A 19592-nucleotide genomic window follows, 5' to 3' on the forward strand; every position below is an offset into this window, starting at 1 on the left:
ACCCCATATATATGCTTGTGTGTTGACACATACAGGGTGTCCCACATAAGTTGAGACAGGAATATAAAAATGAAAGGCGCGTCGTAACCGAATTGAACCGAACGCATACTATTAGCAATAGCCTATAGTAACTCAGATAATTTTTCCCCATAGCTCATTAATTAGGTTGTATCACCCAACTTTTAATTGCACGCTGAAGACACCAATTATCATAAGGAGATATATAGAGCATCTTCAGAAACCACTGATGGAATTGGTTCCTGTGTGATGCGTCTCACGTAGTCCTTTTGATCGGGTTGCAAAGAAAGCCCATGAAATATGAGAAAAGCCGCGGGACGGAGAGTTGAGAGGCTTTAGAATATAATTTATTGATAGGAAAGGCCGAGAGGTCGACATGAGCTAGTGCACTCTAGTTTGCTACTTTGCACTGGGGAAGAGGGAAGGGGAGTGAAAGTACTGCGATGGATGATGATGATAAGAGAAGTGGTGAATGCTTATGTACAAGAGACAGTTGCCTTGCTAGAGCCGCTCATCGAGCTCGTTGTCCTGCAGAAACTTCAACACTTTAGTAGCACGCATTGAAGTTGCAGCGTCAGGCCAGTGGCCGAGCATAGCTTCCTCCGACAGTGCTTGCCTGCCAACGCTGGCTAGAATACTTCCTAACGTCCTTCGCTCCAGCATATATGCTGGGCAATCGCAAAGTACGTGTTCCAGTGTTTCAGGCATCTGGCATTGTTGACTAGCAGGGCTGTTCGATTGGCCAATGGCATGTGCGTAGCGATGGGTGAAAGCAACGCCGAGCCGAATCCCGTGTAGCAATGACGTTTTGCTTCTTCGAAGCTTCGGGGGCAAACAGAATTTACCGTCTTGGTCGCTCATATGTAGGCGTCTGTGAATGTTGTCATCGTGGGCTTTGTATGCCTTTGTGAGGTCCTGCATGAGGGCCTTCATCATGGAGTTGGTGTCAGGTCGCGAGTAGGCAATCCGTACTTCTTCAGAGGAAGAGAAGGCCAATCTTTCCTCACTGTCTGCGAGTTTATTGCCAATCACACCCCAATGAGTAGGCACCCATTGAAAGGTGATATCGTGGCCGCCTCACTCGGCACTGTGAGGAAGTTCAGCGATTTCCAGCACAATCAGGTAGTATGGTCATTTGTTTATAAAGCATCTTAGCATCTGTAGCGCTAATTTAGCGTAGCACAATATCGTCCATTTATGAGGTGTCTGCGTTATCAAAAAACGGACAACCTCCCGTATTCCCGCAAGTTCCGGAGCCATAGCTGTAAATTTGTGGTCTCATCGAAATCGTCGAGCAATTCCAAGTTGTGGAATGACAAATGCGGCCGTTGTGGCAGACGGCGTGACCAAACAATAGGTATACACTTGTACAGTCCCACTATATCATGTAAATATATGGGACAGGGTGAGCTGTTTCAACCCAATGGAGGAAACTTGGGATTTCTTCATAATTCCGGGTATCTGAAGCCTCACTAGTGGCCTTGGCAATGTCCATGGTGGTGTCTCAGGTATGTTGGTGGCCTGGAAACTTGCAGGTGTAATGCTTGCGCGACATGCAATTGCTTTAGAAAAACCACAGTCAAGGTTGGTGCTTGGCAGTGTTCACGGGACAGAGCGCTTGCGCAGTGACATCGTGCTGCTCTAAAGCGTGCTTTCGGTGAACAATTCGGGGGTAAGGTTGAAGGCCCGCCGCAAGGCAGTAAAATGCCCCCAACACTCACGCTGCAGAACGCCGCGAAGCCGATAAACACCGACACCCAAGCAATTGTGGGGGCCGACATTAATGTTTTCGTGGATGGGCAGCCGATGAAAGCGTTAGTCGACACTGGTGTCGACTTCTGTATAATGATTGAGGAACTCGACCTCCGCCTCAAACAAGGAAAGACTCCATGGACTCACATAAGGACGGCAAGCGGCCAATTACATACGCCTACTGGAATATCTACTTCAAGAATTAACATCGGGCCTTCTTCTTTCACGGCGCCTTTCATCGTTCTTCCTGTGTCCTGTAAAGATTTGATTATTGGAATTGATTTCCTAAAAGTATATGCCACCGTAATTATCATCCCGGACCACATGGTGACGTTTTACACGAGCCCTGGTAGTCCATTGGTTATCGCCGAAACAAAACTCCTTTCGTCTAACAGAAGACGACGTCGTCATCCCAGCTCGATTATGCACATCTTTCGGCAGCATGTAAAACACCGTTTTATTGCGAAGGAGTTGCCGACCAATACCCACGTCATTTGCTCGCGGTATCCCAGTCGTTATCCCAGTCGCATGAGGAATCGTGAATGTCACCAACAGGCGCATGAACCTGTTGCTAAGAAACTTTAGCACAGATTAACGGCACTGCGCATAGGGCACGGCTGTGGCTTGTATTGAGGGTGTTGGGGATGTTTATACATTCAAGGCAGCTGCAGCGAATGTACAACGGCTGCTATTCACTACTCAACAAGCGCCTACGCAAGGCCCAGCTCCTGTACTTGACGTCAGCACTGCATTATGGTGACTGCCTGTCACCATGAACGATAACGGATTCTTACGGTATCGGCCAAGTCCAACGACTTCTTTGCGCCGACGTCTAGCGTCGGTCGGACGCCTCCAACAAAGCACCGAATACTAACATAGCATACGGCTAGACCAATTCGCCAAATCCTTATCGTGTGGCTCGCAGAGAACGTCAAGCCATACAACAAGTAACAACAATGTTTCAAGACGAAGTGATCCAACCATCAACGAGTTTCAGGGCATCTCCTGTAGTTCTAGTCAAGAAAAAAGACGGGAGCCTGCGTTTCTGTGTGGACTACCGAAAACAAAATCAAGTGACCAAAGAAGGACGTGCACCTGCTTCCATGTATAGATGATTCACAAGACAGGCTTCGGCACGCATGTTACTTCTCTTCAATGGACTTGAAAAGCGGATATTCGAAAATGGAAGTAGATCGGAGAGACCTTGAAAAAACTTTTTTCTGATGCCAGACGGCCTACACAAGTTTAAGGTCTTGCCTTTCGGCTTGTGTTCTGTCCTTGATACGTTCCAACGCCTCATTACTGTGCTTTCAGGTCTGAAATGAAAAAACTGCTTACCCCTGAATGCAGAGATCTAACTTGGATCGGGCTTGGACTTGACTTGACGAAGTGGGCCCGAAGCAAGAGGCGGAATTCAAAACGCCCAAGTCAGCTTTCGCGTTTCATAGACGCTCAAGCTGACTTGCTTCGTCAAGTCAAGACTGTGCTTCAATGCCAAAGCAGGTTGCTCGTCTGTGTTCGAGGTTAACAATAAATTTATTAGCGTAAGGCACGTTGTACAGCAAAAAAGTATGTATCTTTCCAAATTTCCACCTGGGCATAAGTGCTGAAGTATAGTTAGCGTAAACTTATTCCATCTTGCTACGTCCGCTGCTGCGATGGGCAGTGTTGCTTGCGGAAAGCGCGCGTTCCCGGCGGATTTAAGTGGTCTTCAAGCGTCGGTGTTTTGGCGCGCTTCTTGAGTTGCAGGTTTCACCATCTTTTCAAGTCGCCGCTACACTTTTAGGCGACAGTGTATTTGAGTGCAAATCAATTTTATCGTCACATTTATTTTGGTTTTAGCTTATCTTAAACTCAGAGGTCTTGTTGCATGTTTGTATAACTGGCCGTAGAGAAGCGAACGAAATGGTTGGTTCGTATGGTAGTCTTTAAACGGCTTTTGTTCTCGATTGCCGTAAGGCGTTCATGCGCCGTCTGGGCCGGCAACCGGATACAAGAGGCCGAGACGAGGCATACGGTCGGTTTCTGAGGGAGCTCGCGCGTCCCTTTTCGCCTATAGGCACTCCAGGAGGAAGGCGACGGCCCGTGTTCTGCTCGGGCTACGTGACCCTTTGAAGAAAAGATTCGAACGTACTAGGCCGGAGTCACAAACAAGAAAAAAATTGCAACATGTGCTGCGAACGAAGAGTACCGAGCGCCGTAGAGTCCCCTGCCCGGGCCCATATGGTTGACAACACCCGAAAAAAACAAAATAAATAAATAAAATGACACGTGCAAACGATTTGTCTACTTCGCATGGAGGGTTTGTCGAGAACAACGAGAGGGAGAGTGTGGCACAGTCGTAGACATCGCAAATTGGCAGTGCGTGACGTCTGCTAGGAAAGTGTCGTCTGTTAGGAAAACAAGTTGTGGGGCTCGCGCGACGGCCGCGCGCCGCATTTGGTACGAAATTGCTGTTCTGTCAACTGGCTTTGACGCTGAAATGTCGCACTGACGTACGGTCTCCTCCCAAGAGAATGCACCGCAACGCAAGACGGCACCCCGTTTTACAGAAGACGAAAAGAGCCTGCTGACGACACTCGTGAACGACTACAAGCATATTGTGGAATGCAAGAAAACTGATGTCGCGTCGTTGACCAAGAAGAATCAGACATGGAAAGAAATAGCAAAACATTAGAATGCCAACCACGGGATTACGCGGCGCGATCACCTGCAACTGAAAAAATGCTGGACCAACCTGAAGCAAAAGCGGAAAGAGGAAGCTGCGGAAAAAAAGGGAAAGCGCCACAAAACTGGTAAGCGCGCATGTTCTCCATGACTGACTTATTTGGGCTACTTTTTATTATGTGTAGTCACAGGAGATGAGAAAATACGCTCGCAATCAATCTTTCCGCGACTGCGGGAAGCGCACCAGCATTGGGCGCGGGTGCTTCGCGATGAGCAGAGTCACCTTTCCAACTGCGCGGCACACTGTTGACTGAGGAATGCGGACCGGACCTCCGGTGACTGTTTGAAACGTGCCAGCGCCGTAAAACATCACAGCCATCAGCAACTGCAGCATGGGAGGCACACAGGCGGTCCTCTGTTGTCCCCGCTTACCCGGATAGGCAACATAGCGAGAAGTCGCACGGCGTTCTTCGTGAATCTGTAGCGACCGAGGAATTGTTCGTCGTCGTACAGCTCCATCGGATTCCCTCGGTCACGTAGAATGGATCGCGGAATTTTCGGCAAGGGCTGCGCCTCTGAAAATGCTGTATCCATGGCGTAGCAAGCAAACTCGAAAGCAGCTAACCTCCGCGCGACGTCCGTTCGGGAGGCTGCCATGTTGGAATAACTCACGAAGTCAGTTTCAAGCTAGCCCGGGAGCAGACTTGAAACTTGAGCGGATTTCGACGCAGCCAAGTCGTTCGCAAGTCGTCCGCAAGATCAAGCACGATTTACGACGCGCGGCGAAGCTGTCTTGAGACTGCCAGAAGTCAAGTTCGAGCCAAGTTAGATCTCTGCATTCGGGGGTTAGTGTACATCGAAGTAGTCATCGTGTTCTCCGCTACGTTTGAAGAACACCACGAACTGCTTGAAGTGGTTCTGCAGTCCATGCGGACCACCGGCCTCACCACGAAGCCGGAGAAGTGCCGCTTTGGCTTCGTGGAACTACAGCGTGTTGGTCGCGTCGTCAGCCACGCAGGTGTCCGCCAGGATCCTGGGAAAATTGCCGCCATCGCAGAGTTTCCCACACCATCCGATAAAAAGGCTGTGAGGCGCTGCGTCGGCCTCTGTGCCTATTACCGTGGTTTAGTGCAGACTTTCCTTGCATTGCGTCGCCGTTACCTCGCCTCACGAAAGACGAGATTACTTTTGTATGGGGAGACGAAGAGCAAGGTGCAATCAACGAATTGCGGCAATGTCTCCAGACACCTCGAGTGCTTGCTCCATTTGATGAGGCCACTCTTACATTGATCCACACTGATGTCAGCAATGTTTGCTTGGGAGCGGCACTTGTGCAGCGGCAGGAGCACAAATAAAGTGTGCTTCTCTATGCAAGTAGAACACTCTCACGCACAGAGGCTAATTACTACACAACTGAGAAAGAATGCCTCGTCGTGGTGTCGGTGGTTATGAAATTTCGCCCATAACTGCATGACCGCCACTTCAGAGTTATTAGCGACCGCCATTGAGTCTGTTGGTTGACAACCCTAAAGATCCTTCTGGACAATTAGCGGGTTCCAGCCTACAAGAGTTTGTCCTGACTGTCATCTAAGAGTCGGGGAAACGACATACGTACGCTGACTGCCTGTCTCGATCGCCGATAGAGTCGCCTGCTCCACCCGAAGAAGACTCAGCATTTCTTGGGGTTCTGGACACATCCACCCTCGAGCTACAACAACGGGCGACCCTGAGTTGATTGAACTAATCAATCACTTGGAGAGATCTGCGAAACCACGTAGAGTTTTCGCAAGAGGACTGGTAGAGTTGTTTACGGGCTGAAGTCCTCTCTAAAAGAAACTTTTCTTCGGCTGGGTCCCCCTACCTCCTCGTCATTCCTGCAGCTCTTCGGACGGAAGTACTTCAATCCTGTCACAATGAACTGACTTATGCTCACTTAAGCTACACGCCAACATTGGCCAGAGTGCAGTGAAGGTACTACCGGCCGAGACTTACCACAGCCACGAAACACCACGTCCGCACTTGTTTCGACTGCCGCAGGGGCAAGTCGCCTCCGTCGAAACCAGCCGGCATTCTACATCCCTTCCAGGTTCCTCGAACACAATTTGATGAAACCGGAATGGACATTTTGGGCCCACTTCCTACATTTACTGCAAGGAATCACTTTGTTGTCGTCCCTACCGACTATCTCACACGTTACGTGGAAACAAAGGCAATCCAGAGAAGTCCAGCAGCCGAGGTGGCGCGCTTTTTCATTGAGCACGTTGTGTTGTGACACGGCGCACCAACCATCGTAATAACAGACCGAGGAACCGCATTCGCGGCTGCACTGTTAGATCACGTCTTGCTGCTAATTGGAACGTCTCATCGGAAGTGAACCGCCTACCATCCACAAACGAACGGATTAACAGAACGCCTAAACAAAACAATTGAAGACATGCTCTCCATGTAAGTGGATGTTGAACAGAAAAATTGAAACAACATCCTACCCTACATCACCTTTGCATATAACGCGGTGAAACACGAGACAACGCGCATGACTCCGTTCACCCTTGTTCACGGACGGGATGTACGAACGATGTTGGATGCAATGCTTCCACACGACTTCGACTACACTGATACGGACGCCGTTGTGTTTAAGCAAAGCGCAGAAGAGGCTCGGCAGCTCGCACGCTTGCGGATCTGCCAGCAGCAACACTACGACTCAGGGCGCTATGATCTTAACCGTCGAATGGTCATCTATGACGTCGGCGACAGAGTGTGGGTTTGGACACCCATACGGAAACGGGGCCTCTCCGAGAAGCGGTTAAGACGATACTTCGGACAATATCGAGTATTGCGCCGACTCAGTGATGTCACGTACGAGGTCGTCCCCGATAGTGCCAGTTGTACGCGGCGCCGCACGCAAAAGTCCTGAACTTGTGCATGTTGTCCGCATGAAGCCGTATGTGAGCGAATAACTAGGTGAGAGACTCTTACTTCCGCGAGTGACATTTCTGGTTTAGCATCGGGGGCGATGCTCTTTTAGGGAGGGACAATTGACGCGCGTATTCCACGCAGGCGACAACGACGATGGGGGTATTAAAGGAGTCCGTCTAGTGCGTCAGTGAGATTGGGCGAGGACGAACAAGACGTGTCTCTGTTCTGTTTGTTTATGAACAGGTTGTCTTCCTGTTCTTGAAGAACGTCGCCCTGTCGTCTGTCCGCGTTGTACCGCGACAATCAATTGCAATAATATATATATATATATATATATATATATATATATATATATATATATATATATATATTTCCGCGCACACAAGAGAATAGGTTATAGAACGACTATACAGGCCGCATCATTTATTTATTTATCTTGAATTATGGCAAGTCAATGATTTGCCTTGAGCTGGAGGTGCGAGATTCCACACTTGGTAAGCAGTGGTCGCAAACAATGCAATGTCAACTTTTAGCGGTCATTTTAACCCTTGGCAGTTTTATTGGGCGCTCATGTAAGCTTACCCGCCAAACTTACGACTTACACGACTGCAACGACTAAACCCCTCCCTGCCACACCGACCTGCACTCGGACTCCCTCGACGTGAAGCTACGCTTCTCTCTCGCCTTGGTTAGGAGTTGCCTTCACAAATGCATACTCTACATCAATTGGAGTGACTGACAGTGCAGCATTCGAGGTCTGTGGCACCGAAGAAAACATCGACCACCTGCTGTGCCACTATGCGCGATACACCCCTGAGAGACAAGAACTTGCCAAGGCTTTCCAAAAACTGGGCAATCGGCCGCTTTCTGTGCAGGTGCTGCTGGAACACCGCCCCCATCGCCCGTAGGCCCATAAAGCGGTGAAGGCGCTCTTGTGCTTCTTAAGCACGACGGGCTTGTGAGACCATCTGTGACTCTTAATGCAATTCCTGTAAGACCACACACGTCAGCGAACGCACAGCAATATCCTTCTGTCCTTCCCTCCTCTATCATCCTGTTATCTTTGTTTTCCCCTATCCCATTACCCCGGTGTAGGGTAGCCAACCGGACGTCATTTCGGGTAACCACCCTGCCTTCTGCTTATCTCTTTCCCTTCTCCATGTATGCTTCGTGTATCTCTTCACAAATATACTCGCCCAAATAGTCGCCGACCGCGCAGACAATAGAGAAGCAACTAAGCCTAACTAGGGTGCGCACGCAAGGGACGCGTCACTTCAATCATGCGCGCCACCTATATCATCGTCAAACTGACGATGATCTCTACGTGAGGCATGCCAAGCATTCAGCAGTTTTCAAATAATGTGTAGTTAGTTCATTCATCTTTTTGTTAGTGAGGACGATGGATAAATCGTGACACCAAAGCGTTACGCTAAACCTTAGGATGAAAATGACCGCGAAAGCTAAAGATTGCTGCGTTTGTCACCACCGTGTATCCAAATGAATTTATCGAAAACTCTAATTTCTTGAGCGCCCTACCGCAGTTTTAGCGTAATTTCAAAGAAAAAAGATCAACAAGAAAGGTAAGACAACAGAAATTAAAAGGACGGAAACAGCGATAACTATCACCATAATTTCACTGAATGCAAACAGGACGCGAATGTAAAACCCCATAATAAAGAAAAAACAATGACAATAAGGAAGATGAGGATATTTATTAAAATCCCCTGTACAACCGGCTGGCGCCAAATTGTCACCTATTCTGCTTTATTTTTTCGTGTTTTATTACATTCATCGGCATCAACCCTTTCGTCTGTTTGATCTCGGCCCTCCTTTCGTATTGAAAACCTCTATCCCACTATGATACCAATATTAATACGCGTCCAATGACTGCTATCCCCTCAATTCCTTCCCTGCTTTTTTATTTCTGCAATACATATCTACACAATGACCTGCTATTAAACCGTGCCAAGGAAGACGCCAATGCGCTCTATTCACGGTCACATTTTAGGAGCCATCAGGGCTCTCTTATATTTTTATTAGCCCAGCCTAGAATCGAAACTCTGAAAGGGCCATATGGACAAGAACTTGCATACTCCCATAATCGCACCTTCCTGTACATGTTCTCATAATCCTTACTTATACCCTTCTTCGTCTTTTCTCCGGTTCAATTGATTTGGAGCAGAGTAGAAGGCTAAAGAATATTACCTCAGGTCAAGCTCTCTGCTTAATGAAAATATTTTCCGGTACTTCCCGGTACTATTGACCCGGTACTTCTTTCCTTCAGAAATACTCGGACATGCCTTTGCACGTTTAGTATGGTTGTATCAATGGATGGATGGTTGGATGGATGGATGCCATGACCGTGCGTTCGAAACGGAGGGAGTGGGGGTGGAGCAAATTACACCACCAAGTTCGTTTTCTGATTTCACCGAGTCTATTACCTACTTAATTTTTTTTTTATGCGGACCTTTTTTCTTTACCAACCTCAACCTGTTTTGTGACCGCGGTTGCAGAGTGAGTGTTCCCTTTGCCAATAGGCCGACCAATCGCACCACCTCGAAATGGCGCTGGCCACTGCGCATTCGCGGAGTGCACTGTAAAAGAATGCGCAACTATCAGTACTGACAAATGCGGGGAGAGAAAATGGAGAAAGAGGTTGAGAAACTTGGCACCAAAGTAACGTGTAATTTAAAGAGCAAATCGACAAGCGGTAGTCATGTGAAAGAGAGAGAGCGGCAATAAAAAAAACTATGTGTTTTAACGTGCCATAGCCACTATCTGATTATGAGGCACGCCGTAATGAGGGACTATGGAAATGCAGACCACCTGAGTTTCCTTAACGTGGAGCTAAACCTAAGTACACGGGTGTTTTCGCATTTCGCCTCCGTCGAAATACGGCCGCCGTAACCGGGATTCGATCCCGCGACCTGACGCTTAGCAGCTGAACACCGAAGCCACTAAGCAAGCACGGTGGCTGAAGAGAGAAGCAGAGGCACCAAATTGACTGCAAAAATGAAAAAAGAAGACCGGGGATATCTACAGGAATGGGAGGAAAGAAATTTGGAAGAAAAACCTGTTGAATAAGAGAAAGGGTACTGGCTTGCTATCGTTGAGGCTTGAGCTGGTTGCCAACGAACATAGACATAAGGAGCAAATATTCGCAACAAGACATGTAAATGCTGCGGCATATATTCAGAGACCACTCGACAGCTCGTAATGGCATGCGAAAGGATTTATCCGACGAGACCCGGAGGTAACATAAGCTTTCCCAAATCGCTTCAAATTACCATGGCTCGAAGCACCAACTACTCAGCAATCGGAAGAAGCAAGTGGCGTTAAGAGTATTGGCGTGAGAAGAGCAGAAAAGAAATTGGTACGACCTGATTCGTTCCAAGTCTACGTCGCGATACAACGCAGATAGAGAAGCTTAGAGAAAAAAAAGATTAGAGATTTATCCAAAAACACTAATAAAAGCATGTACAGTACACCTGATCAATAAAGCAGGCTAGTTGACTGTCTCCACGCCGTTACAAAAGGGATGCCAGTAAAGCATCATCATTAATGCCCATTAATTAGCCACTGCATTTTTTTATTTGATCATTAGTTACATGTCCGAGCTAAGCCAACTCGTGTAGCTGTTCTTCCGCTTTGAGCATCACCTTTCACCGGGCAGAGTCTTGAGCTTCCACCATTAAAGAAATCTGCACCATTTTTTACAATTTGTTTGTACAATGGAGGGCTGTAAAACTATTGATAACCTTACCAGCATGGTTCGAGAATATTAGGGCGGCACGTTACTGAACTTCATTATTAAGAACTCCATTACTCTCAATATCCTTACTACTATATTTTCCAAAAAAATATCTCGCCATGTTGCTCAGTTCAGGAGGCATATAAATTTATTTTAACCATGGCTAGAGGATTGCGAAGAACAGGTGCATTCTTCAAAGAAAACCACAGAACTGGCGGACAGTATTCCTCGAGATAACCACCGTAAAAAGTTTATTCGCAGGCCTTCTTCAGCCCTAGTCAGAAGGAATAGGATTAGCCCATTTTTGTTTGTCAAGAAGTTAGCGCACAGCTAGAACAGTTGAAGTCCAGACGGCAAGTTCTTCTGCAAAGGCACACGACACGTCTTGGCGCCATGGTGACATCCAGAGAAGTCACTCCTCCAGGGCGAATTTCCGGTTGTAGCGATGCCGATGCCACCGTCACGTGCGACGGTGCTTCCCGACGTGCTCGTCAAATTTCGTAGCGTGTGCTGCCGTGTTAAAGAGAGTTGTAGAAGGCTTCTCAGTCCTGTGCGCCTATGTGACATGCAAGCATATGCTTCTTGCGGACATCTTTGTTATAAAATGTCTTGCCGCACACGCTGCACTCAAAGGATCGTTCGGCGTGCGTACGTAATTGCTTCGTGAGGTTCCCTGCGCTCACAAACAGTTTACTACACTCAGAGCAGTTGTGGCTTTTCCCGAGCAAGTGGTCAGCTGTGTGCTTTTCGAAGGCCTCCGCATCGGTGAAAGCAAACCGGCAAGCGCGGCACTCTGATTCGCTCGGCAGCCTGGTTGTCTCGCTGGTTCCACGCTGCTTCTCTGGTTTCATCGGGAACTCTGCGAGAGAACAGATCGGGAGGGCACTTCATTAGTGAAACGTTGGCGTCAAGAATCCAAAATTGATATGGTGGAGTTGGTTGCGAGAAAGCCTAATCCACTCGTGTGCTACCGGCTTTGCAACGGACGCTTTTATTTTACAGTAACTACGCTTTCCGATGATGGATTTGGCGCCAAGGAACAATCGCTTTGTTCACCGAAACTTAAGAATCGAGAAAGTTTCAAAACCGCCTTCTAGCTTGGAGCCATGGAGCCCTGTTGAAGGATGCTAAAAAGGAACGAGGCGAAAGAAACCCAGTCGTATGGCTGTAAGCCGTCCATTGTGTGTGCTGCACGACAGCAGAAAATGCAAAGCCCCGCTATTTACCTTCTTGTCGTATGTTGCTTTGATTGTGATGAAAGAGGCCCGTGCGCACATCGGCCAGCCAGAAAGCTCACTCTTTATGAATTGTCATCTTTATGAATTGTCATCTTACCGTCCAATAGCACTGGCCAGCTGTGTCGGCAAGGTAATGGAAAGAATGATACTTGCACGGCTAGAATGGTACTTGGAATTCTACAACGTCTATCCAGAGGTAATGGCTGGTTTTCGACGTGGCCGCTCGTCAATAGATAGCGTTATCGACCTGGTAACATACGTACAACACCAGAAACATCTGAAACGAATCACTGCGGCCCTATTCCTTGATGTTAAAGGTGCGTACGACAATGTAGATCATCAGGCAATTCTGGACGCCTTAGAAGCTGTAGGGATTGGTGGACGCACTTTTCGCTGGATATGCAACTATTTGCATGGTAGATCTTTCTTTATTTTGACTGAAGACGGACCAACGCCATCTAGCTATACCAATCGTGGTGTACCGCAAGGCGGAGTACTCAGCCCTACCCTTTTCAACCTGGTGCTCGTTGGTCTCGCTAATTCGTTACCGCAAACTGTACAGCTCTCCGTATATGCAGACGACATTTGCATATGGGCTTCAGGCGTGACACGTGTACAAGTCCGCGCACGACTTCAGAAAGCCTCAACGGCTGTGTCAAGATACCTAAGAAAACAAGGCCTGGAGCTTTCTGCTGAAAAATGTGCAGTCGTTGCTTTTACTCGTAAATCGATGTCCCCGTATGCTTTGCGGATTAATGACCAAATGATACGATATAGACGAACGCACCTCTTTCTTGGCGTCATCATTGATAGAGATTTGTCTTGGAGCCCTCACATCTCGTACATGACAAAGCGTTTGGCCGCCATTGTGGACCTTCTTGCGTTTCTCGGCGGGAAGTCCTGGGGCGCAACAGTACCGTCAATGTTGCAACTATATCAAGCACTGTTTTTGGGCTTCCTGCGGTACAGCTTACCTGTAATAGGTAATACTTGTACTACGAATATTCGCAAACTCCAGAGCGTGCAAGCCCAAGCACTCAGGACTTGTCTCGGTCTTCCCAAAACAACGTCATCGATTGCGACAGTGGCCATAGCCAGAGACGCGCCTTTGACAGTCTACATTGATACAGATGTCCTGAGAGCGCACATCCGACACCTGACTCGGATTCCCTCACACCATCTTGCTTGCTTGCCAGCAAAAAGGCCACTTTCAACTTTTGCTAAAACAATTGTAAGACATCAGTCGTACTTGCCCTCAGAATTTACGCCCGCTTCACGATTGTCAGATCCATTGTGGTGTCTGCACCGGCCGCAAGTGCAACTGACAATTCCAGGTGTCAGAAAGAAAGCTGGAGCGCCATTGCAAGCTTTGAAGCAAGCAACTTTGGAGCACATTCACAACGTGCACAGATTCCGGAAACATGTATACACAGATGGCTCAGTAAAACTCAACAGCGCTGCTGCTGCAGTCATCATCCCGGCACAATCTGAGGAAATCAAATTAAGAACTTCATGTGTGACCACATCGACGGGTGCAGAACTCGCGGCGCTCCGTGCTGCACTTGATTTCATTAAGCAGAAACCACCGCAACAATGGACAGTCTTCAGTGACTCCAAGGCAGCCCTTCAGTGCATACGAAGCCCAATGCGCCACGGACCCAATGAACAACTGGCCTCAGAAATTCGGCACATATATCATCAAAGCTATGATAAGGGACACAACATAATCTTTCAGTGGCTTCCAGGACATTGTAACATCAGCGGGAATGACCAAGCCGACGAAGCCGCCCGATCGGCACATGAAAGTGGTCAACGAGTCTTCATTCCGCTTTCGCGAACAGACGCTGCGGCTGGGCTGCGATTGATGTCCCGTGAGTGTACTTTGCCCCTGTGGGACTCAAATGTTTTCACCATGTGTCGGTTGCGTTCGTTGTCTCCGGACATACGGATGCACCTCCCGCCTGGATTACCACGACGTGAACAGACCATGCTTTACCGTCTGTGGCTAGGCGTTGCCTTTACAAACGCCTATGCTTTCCTCATAGGAATGGCCAACAGCCCCACGTGCGACACATGTAACATCGACGAGACGCTCGCACACATTATCTGTGTCTGCCCGCGATACAGTGCTGAGAGACAAGTGATGTGCAGGGTACTGGACCAGCTGGACAATCGTCCACTTTCAGAACTAAAAGCTTTAGGCCAATGCTCCGAAAGAACATCCGCGTTGAAGGCCTTACTCGCGCTATTAACGTTCTTGCGGTCTACGGGGCTTCACGATAGACTCTAAGAATGCCGCCCCCTACCGTTCTGTAGTGTAGCGCTTTGTTCGTGCTTGTCTTCCTTTCTTTCTATCTCCCCCTTCCACTCTGTTTCTCTTTTTATCCCTCTTAACCCTTCCCCCTGCGCAGGGTAGCCAACCGGAACTACCTCTGGTTAACCTCCCTGCCTTTCTCTGCATTATTTTCTCTCTCTCTCTATGATGTGAAGCTGTGCGCACAGTAATAAGTTAAGGACGCGAACACGCATAAATCGCCGAAATCTGGTGTCATGGTCAAGCGCGTCGGCTTTTTATCCACGTGCATGACTCATGGAAGGCTGCACCTAAATCGTTGGTGCTCGCGTGCCTTCCAGAATTCATGTCACGCATGCAATCAGAATACACAAGGTGTGTGTGTATATATATATATATATATATATATATATATATATATATATATATATATATATATATATATATATATATATATATATATATATATACATATATATATATAGAACTTGAGTGGTGCTACAAGGTAAACAGAACAAGTATTTAATTTCGACAGTTTCGATCGGTGGACCGATCTTCATCAGGGTTTACAAAAATTTTTTTCTTGTAAACCCTGATGAAGATCGGTCCACCGATCGAAACTGTCGAAATTAAATACTTGTTCTGTTTACCTTGTAGCACCACTCAAGTTCTTTACGTTTGAAAGGTAGCCTGAAGAATCCCTCTTTGCCTACTATATATATATATATATATATATATATATATAGAGAGAGAGAGAGAGAGACAAACAATCTACAGAGAGTAAACGATAATATTGGAGAAAGTCACCAAGCATGCCGGCGCGCTTTCCGGTGAGCGACAGCCTTGAGTGGTTGTGGGGTGGATAGCGTCGCCCGGCAAGGGAATAAACTAGCGATAAACAGGGCGTGCGTTTCATTACTGTGCTACATCATCTTTCTGTACCTGCGATTTGAGACTATACGTTGAGCGAGTTCTACAGCTTTCCTTTCCCATCAATATCTCAGTTTTGCCCTCTCCCCGCAAAAGAACGGCCACTAAAGCCAACACGGAGGAAATGCATACGCTGTGTTTATTGGAAGTCTGGCGAAAACTGCTGGGCATATAACGTGCTCAAGATGAGCACAATTTTTGAGAAACCGATGTACCGGCAACACAGATGTCGGGAAGCAGGGTATACGTTCCACATTAAATAAGAGGTTTAAATAATAAGGTAAATAATAAATAGGTTTAATCCGGGTGGTTATAGAGCTACTGACAGTGAAATTTTCAGCAACTGGCGGTGTGATCTCTTCTCAGCGTAAACTCACAAGACAAATCCGTCGCCTACATCATGCCGCACGAGATACTGCCACGTTTCTTCAAGGAAACCAAAACTTTGCTCCTGATGAACAAGAAAGTACATGCGCATGAAATGTCAGCTGTTTCCGTCTTCTCGCGTCTGCGTTTAATAAATTCTGTCGTGTTTCCGTGCTAAATGGAGATATGATTATGGGCCACGCCTTTTTGGGGAACTCCGGATTAATTTTGACAACCTGGAGTTCTTGACCCTCTACACAGTGCACGGGCCTTTTTCCGTTACGCCTCCGTCAAAAAGTGGCCGTCGCTGAAAGTATTCGATCCCCCGTCCTCGATATAAGCGGCGGAACGCATCAGAAAAGAGTAGGAGACATCTGTGTTTCCGACATTTCCACATCCCTGTACATATGAGGTTGAAGAAAAAGTTGTTTTGAAGCAAAACGTCTGGAACACCAGCGCCGTGCATGTCTAGACCTTTAACGAGATACTGACAAGGTGTTTTCGACAATCCGTTTTCTTGCTTTGAAAGTCCTAGAGCTTGAAACCTTTGAAGACAGTCTTGTCTTAGCTCTCGAAAATAGCCTTGTCACCAATTAATTTAGGATTTAGAGGTCTAGCATTTTCATTCAGCGCAATAAATACACACTAAAAATGTCATGTCACTACACCTTTAGCAAATATTAACGACGGGCATCATACATTCTTCACCAAATCATAAAGTTAGCCTTTGTTTCCTTCGCGGATGCAGCTAAACCAGAAACGCAACATGGGGCACTAGATGTGTCGATGGTGCCCTTTTTAAGCAGACTGTAACAATCCAACAAGCCACAGCTTTGACATTACCTTTCACTTCGGTGATCATTCAAACTGCACAGGCGTTCTGCTTGCAAAGCTTAAACAGACAAACTTGGCTTGTATTTATATGCAGGCGGAAATGTTTCGCCCGTTGCGTAGTCATTGAAAGACTAATCTATGCTAGAAATTATCCGGAACAATTTTGCCGCACGCTCAGATGAAGACCGGTAAAAGTGCAACGATCGCAAACTGCTGTTCTAAAGATTTCTAAGCCTGCCATGTGCCGCCTGTCTTCTTCTAAATCACCTAATTTTAAAAAAGAATCACTTATGTCACAAAGCATTGGTTTATTCATTAAGCTGGGTTACATCCAGAAGCAAACGTCACTTGCACTAGGAATCAAAATATAGATGTGATTTATTAGAAGAAAGTTCTAATTACCTTCTTAAATACTTGACGCCACATATTGCAATGCACGAATTCTATCCAGCGAGTCGTCAAGGCGTATCAACTTCGAGCAAATTCTCAGACTGCCACCAGGTCCGAGATAATGATTTGCGAAATTGGCGATGAAATGCATTTTCGTACCAGTTACGTGTGTGTTTTATTGAATAACAACAATCTTCCTCGGAAAGGTAAACGGGACAGCAGTGCGTTCTTACCACATCTTTGATACCGTATACCTCAATTGCAGTGTACTGTGTGATGTGTCATCAAATATTAGAACGGCCGTCTTCGTGCTTTATGTAATCAAAAAACCTGGAACTGAGAGCCATTCTTCCAATCCAGATAAACTTCTAGCGAACGTCGCACCCAGAAGAGCGTAAGCAAATTGACGCTTATGAGCGCAAACATCTTGTCGGCCCACGTGCAAGTGCATGTATCAGGTGGAAAATAATGACTGGGCCTTTTTCTATTGAAACAAAAATGCATAGAGCACCCGCAAGCTTTTTCAAGCCTCTACGAAGGTTAGATTTCATGGCGGGGCTATAAGACATCTGCAAAGCTTCTAGCAACGCAACAATTATGCACCTGCTTCACAAAATCAGAAAGACACGGACACCCCAACCACACAACACGTAGATTACGTTGTAACTGAGATTGGCCAAGTTTACGACACGCCTTTCCCGCTATCTGACAAGGTTAATATTGCTCGTCGTGGCGGCGTCGTGAATTCGTTGATGCCCTGCTAAGCCAGAAGTTGCGTGGTCAAATACCGGAGGCTATACAGCCATAAGCAGGCATTCACCCAGTAGCTAAACCTGCGCAATTTATATATATCAATGATTCTGTTCACTCTAATGCACTTCTTTATTAACAAATGTGTGCCTTATATAGAAGCATGTGAGCCTAAATATCAACTAATTTGATTTGAAATACAGAAGCAGGTGCGTTAAGTCGCACTACGCCTGCTACTTAAATTTGCACTGTGCAGTTGCGCTACACGCAAGCTAAGACACGCAATGGTTGAGGGTCAAAGACAAGCTCGCGTAAGAGAGGTTCCCGGCTGTGTTGTTCACAAACAGCGCAAGGAATCCTGCACATGTGTACAAAAGTGAAACGGGCAATTTCGAAAAAAAATGGAACAGCAGAACTATGATGTCAGCATCAAGCATATGGCAAGAAATGTGTTGGTTGAAAACTCAGTATCCACGGGCCGTGGCACCCACTGGGATAGCACGAAAATAATTTCAAAAGAAAAGAACAAGACCGCAAGGCTTTGTCTGGAATTTGTTTCATGTCCAGACGACGGCAGACACACTCAATCGCCACTCAGGCAATCTGTCCCCGATATGCACCCAATGCTTACGACACATTATGAAGCGTACATAACCAAACTACGCATCATTCCCTTCATTGTGAACGAGGCTCCCGTCGGGAGACCAAAACATCCTTTATCGCGATGGCGATTATATGGACACTCCAAGCGCATTTCCGCCGTCGGCGTCGCCGTCCCCGTGAGGTTCCGTAGAAACTCCCAGGGAGATAATACCGTCGCCACGCGCCCTACGCTGTAGCTCCGAGTTAAAGCCTACGAGAGGAGGAGACGGTCACGTGTGAACCTCGCCCGCGAATGAACAGACGAAAGCGGGCAGCTGCCGTCGTGCGCGAGGCACCCATAGTTGCGAGGCACTGGAGGAAAGGGAGGGAGAGAGAAGTGGGCGCAACGTGGGAGGCGTTCTATTCCGGCTGCAACTGCGCATGTGGCGGCTTCACGCGGTCGCAGGTCGTATGTAGAGTGGTATCTCCCTAGGGGGACACCACTCTAGGGGGCAGAGTCTAGGTGCGTCTGTGGCTCGTAGCTTTGTGGGTGCTGTGTGTTTTCGGAGCTCACTTTTCGTTGAAGCCATAGACAGCACAAATGTCACTTCACTCATGGCTGCTGCCGGGTTTCCTGAAGCCAGCGTTTTACCAGCGAGTTTTCGCGGTCATCGAGTGAGATGTGTTCATGTTTGCACGCGGGTGCGTGAAACATTTGGTAATGTAGTTAGTGTCAGGCACGTACCAAGGGCGGGGGGCCGTGCCCCCCCCCCCCCCCGTAATGAAGCGGCATAGCCCCCTACCCCTTTATCCGCCCCACGTCACCACTCCTCAAACATATTCCTAAAGCGCCGACAAATCAATCTACGCGGCGGTCAACAACATTTTGCTGCCCTTTACAAAAAAAGCAGTGTGTGACTAACTTCCGCAGTTTTTTTTCGGCGTCCGTTAACAGAAAAAACCATCATGTGGGCCAATCCTGGTGATAGTCCATAAAGGGTCCAAAATCAATGGCACATACCCCTGTGGACTCGGGAACCTACAACGCGCCTTTCAGAATCTTCGGGATGGGACCACGTATGGGGAGTGCTCAGCGCCTGCTTCA

Source organism: Dermacentor andersoni, chromosome 11 (genome assembly GCF_023375885.2).
Source record: "Dermacentor andersoni chromosome 11, qqDerAnde1_hic_scaffold, whole genome shotgun sequence".
Classification (NCBI taxonomy): Eukaryota; Metazoa; Arthropoda; class Arachnida; order Ixodida; family Ixodidae; genus Dermacentor; species Dermacentor andersoni.